Here is a 4,952-nt window from a genome sequence, read left to right as displayed (position 1 = left end):
TCCTGAGAACCTATCTTTGTCCACACGGCTAAAATTAGATTAAAAAAAGACGCCTCCGACAAGGTCGACACGCGGCGAGAAAACGCACCATATCTGCGACGGTAAAGACAAACACATGTGGAGGGACTTTTATTGTGTAATGAAGCAAGCACATGGAAATCCTCTTTAATCTTCTATGATGTATCTGCCGTCAGGGTGAGGTCCATTTGTGCGTAAACCTCGTTAATTCAATACCCACAACAACACTAGGTCTATTCCCACCATTTGCTACCGGAGTAAATCAGATCAGGCTGGCAATGTAATAAGATGCCATCGACAATTATTCACCTGGTCTCGGCTGTCAGCTCTGGAGCCCCTGGTCTGAGTCTGGCAGCAAAAAACACACTGAGCCGGGTGTCTCCACCTCCGGCTGCTTATGACACATGATCATTAAGCCCCAACATGATGCATTTGAAAAGTCAGCAGGGTCATTGATATTAATTATCTCCAGCGTGGATGGAGCAATTGTGCACATGGTCTCATCTTAATGGGGAGCAGAACAATCACATTTTCTGATTCATTGACAGAGAAAGCAACATTTAATGAGGAATGTGTTTGGGCTGTGTGTATGTGTATGTGTATGTGTGTGTGTGTGTTTTTTGCACAAACACATGCACAATCACACCTATCTCGGTTATCAATCACTGTAGAGAAAAAAACAAAAACCAAAGCACACCCCTCCAGGGAATGTTTAACATTTTATTTTATGTATTATGAAGGAGTGTGCAGCTCATTTCTGCTTTTTTTTTTTTTTTTGGCAATACTCAACTCCGCCACCAGGTAGTGTTGTAGCTCTATGACACTTTCTCCAAATCCCTCCACCTACTGTAGATTTATTCATTTACCTCTCAGATGCCTCCAATATATTATTCATTTGCAGCTCCAAGGTCTAGTGAAATGGAAACAAGCTGGCATTGTTATGCTTTCTGCAGTTCTATCAAGATAATGCACAGGACCTGCTGGCTTTCATTGGCAGCAGATAGTCCGGGGCAGGACTGAATTTAGGCTGCATCCCAGAATTGTTTTCCATGCATCAGCAGGCACAGCGAGGTTGAAGTACCTCTGGTGTTTAGCTACGACTTGATTTGTAATTTCCTCCTCCTTTGCAGGCCTGACACATCTCCGTGACGATTCGCACGGGGTTGTCGATGCTTGATGGCGTGTCGTATATATTTGTATTTCACAGATACACATCCTCCTACACCAACCACGAGGCGATGCATGCATGAAACAAGGTGGAAATATTATGTTCGTCTGTCTGTGTAAACTCCGAGAAAACAGCCCGCAGTGAAAAAGTTTACAATCCCGAAAATAATACCGAGAGAAGTTCACAAGAGAAGCATTTCATATGGGATGTGTTTTCTCTCATCCTCGCTTGAAGCCTCCACAGGTAGACGAGTTGTTCGACAGCAGCCTAACAACCTTATTCGGACTTGTTGAAATCGATACCCGATTCGTCAGCAAAACAAAGGATTTTGCTGTAAAAGCTGGGATCTCAGGGAGGATCATTGAACTCGGAGGGCGAGTGCATCCTGGGTTCTCTCGGCAGGCCCACCTCGTCCGAGCGACTGCGGCGCCGTATCGACAAGCATCTCCAAACCGCTTTTCACAAGCCTTCATCTGCCTCCTCCAAATATTCTGCATTCTCAAATGGAAGGGGTGGGGGGGGGGGGGGGGCATTGATTTTATGTAACATGGCTCGTTAAGTGCTGATTAGACCATTATAGTGATGTGATTTCAGGGAATGGGTTTGGGTGACAGGCGGCCAAACACAAATCAAAAGGAACTAACAACCCTTTACTGAAAGAGATTTGGACTGCTGCACTGCTTCACCTATAGACTATACAGCCACGACCGCAACACTGTGGGCATATATCGAATGAAGCACCTTCAGAAAAACACCCTGTAGAAAAAGTATATGTGAACTTTTTCAGCTTTAGTGCAGCGATCCCCAAACTTTTCCTCAAGAACCAAAACATTACTTCTAAATTTCCATGATTTGTGTAAAAGAACTGTTTAAATGTCTCATCAAAATAATGTTGAACTAGAAAAGTACTTGGAGAGCACAGACCTCCAATAAGGCAGGTCACCACCACCCCACCATCACCACCTGTATCAACATTTCCTGAAAATTTCATCAAAATCCAACCATAATTTTTTGAGTTACCTTGCTAACAGACAACAAACAAACCAGATGAAAACATAACCTCCACCGTTCCTTGGTGGAGGTAATAAAGCACCTTCAAAAAACACCCCGTAGAAAAAGTATATATGACCTTTTTCAGCTTTAGAGCAGTGATCCCCAAACTTTTCCTCAAGAACCAAACATTACTTCTAAATTTCCTTGATTTGTGCAAAAGAACTGTTTAAATGTCTCATCAAAATAATGCTGAACTAGAAAAGTACTTGGAGATCACAGACCCCTGCTAAGGCAGGTCAGCCCCCCTCCCCAGTCACCACCAAAATTTAATATTAACCATTTGTTCCTTGTACCAGTATCAACATTTCCTGAAAATTTCATTAAAATCCATCCACAACTTTTTGAGTTATCTTGCTAACAAACAAACAAACAGACAAACCCCGATGAAAACATAACCTCTGCCGTTCCTTGGCGGAGGTAATAAAGCACCTTCAGAAAAACACCCGTAGAAAAAGTATATATGAACTTTTTCAGCTTTAGAGCAGTGATCCCCAAACTTTTTCTTAAGAACCAGAACATTACTTCTAAATTTCCGTGATTTGTGTAAAAGAACTGTTTAAATGTCTCATCAAAATAATGTTGAACTACAAAAGCACTCAGAGAGCGCAGACCTCCAATAAGGCAGGTCAGCCCCCCCCCCCCCAACACTACCAGTATCAACATTTCCTGAAAATTTCATCAAAATCTGACCATAAATTTTTGAGTTATCTTGCTAACAGACAGACAAACAAACAAACAGACAAACCCTGATGAAAACATAACCTCTGCCGTTCCTTGGCGGAGGTAATAAAGCACCTTCAGAAAAACACCCGTCGAAAAAGTATATAGAACTTTTTCAGCTTTAGAGCAGCGATCCCCAAACTTTTCCTCAAGAACCAGAACATTCATTCATTCATTCATTCATTTTCTGAACCCGCTTTATCCTCACTAGGGTCACGGGGGTCACTTGGAGCCTATCCCAGCTACTTACGGGCGAAGGCGGGGTACACCCTGGACAAGTCACCAGTTCATCACAGGGCAACCAGAACATTACTTCTAAATTTCCATGATTTGTGTAAAAGAACTGTTTAAATGTCTCATCAAAATAATGCTGAACTAGAAAAGATCTCGGAGAGCGCAGACCTCCAATAACACAGGTCACCACCACCACCACCACCCCACCAACACCACCAGTATCAACATTTCCTGAAAATTTCATCAAAATCCAACCATAATTTTTTGGGTTATCTTGCTAACAGACAGACAAAAAACAACAAACCAGATGAAAACATAACCTCTGCCGTTCCTTGGTGGAGGTAATAAAGCACCTTCAGAAAAACACCCCGTAGAAAAAGTATATATGAACTTTTTCAGCTTTAGAGCAGTGATCCCCAAACTTTTCCTCAAGAACCAGAACATTACTTCTAAATTCCATGATTTGTGTAAAAGAACTGTTTAAATGTCTCATCAAAATAATGCTGAACTAGAAAGATCTCAGACATCGCAGACCCCGCCAAGGCAGGTCAGCCCCCCACCCCCATCACCACCAAATTTTATCATTTGTTCCTTATGTCATATCAAGATTTCCTGAAAATTTCATCAAAATCCAGCCATAACTTTTTGAGTTATCTTGCTAACAGACAGACAAACAAACAAACAAACAAACAAACAACAAACAAACAAACAGACAAATAGACAAACTCCAGTGAAAACAGTGGAGGTAATAAAGCACCTTCAGAAAAACTATATATGAACTTTTCAGCTTTAGAGCAGTGATCCCCAAACTTTTTCTCAAGGACCAGAACATTACTTCTAAATGTCCTTGATTTGTGCAAAAGAACTGTTTAAATGTCTCATCAAAATAATGTTGAACTACAAAAGCACTCGGAGAGCGCAGACCTCCAATAAGACAGGTCAGTATTTTTTCTGAAAAAGTATTTCCTCAGTTTTTTTATCGTATTTCCTGCTGCTGTGGTGTGTTTTATGTATTGTGTTTTAAATCATTTGAATATATTGCTATACATTGTGGCCACTGACAGAGACCAACCTTTAATTTAATTGTAACTTGTTTTTTTTTGTTTATTTTGTTTTGTTTTGTAGGCAAGGCAAGGCAAGTTTATTTGTATAGCACATTTCAGCAACAAGGCAATTCAAGGTGCTTCACACAGGACATTGAAATAAAAGAAACAAAAAGAAACACATTTAGAACATTATAAAAGAAACATGTAGAAGGTGATTAAAAACAGCAAGTAAGAAAACAACACATAAAATCAAAAAAAATAAACTAAAATAAACTTTTACAATGATTAAAAAATAAACTCAACTCAGTATGAACTCAACTCAACATGAGTTGTCACTGCTCTGATTCTGAATTTACTCTGAGCTTTTACAAGCATCTATATGTCAGTAAATTAAATAGAATTTACCAGAAATACCTGATTTTTACTGAAAAATGCAAACAATACTATTATAAAAAAAAAAAAAAAAAAAGAAGGCAATAAAGCTGAATGTAGAAGAAAAATCCACACAACAGTTTAAGATTTTAAAGTGTTAAATATTCAGAGGCTCTGTAGTGAATGTGGAAACACCAACATTAATTTACCAGTAAAACCCATATACTTTGATAAATGACAGTTGTTATAGATGCTTGGTTTTATGTTCAGTTAATGATGATAGTATATTTTGTTGAAAATGTCACTCTTTCTCTGTTTTGATATAATAACCTTTGAATTTC

This window comes from Sphaeramia orbicularis, chromosome 13 (genome assembly GCF_902148855.1).
Source record: "Sphaeramia orbicularis chromosome 13, fSphaOr1.1, whole genome shotgun sequence".
Lineage (NCBI taxonomy): Eukaryota > Metazoa > Chordata > Actinopteri > Kurtiformes > Apogonidae > Sphaeramia > Sphaeramia orbicularis.
This window is presented reverse-complemented; position numbering follows the sequence as displayed.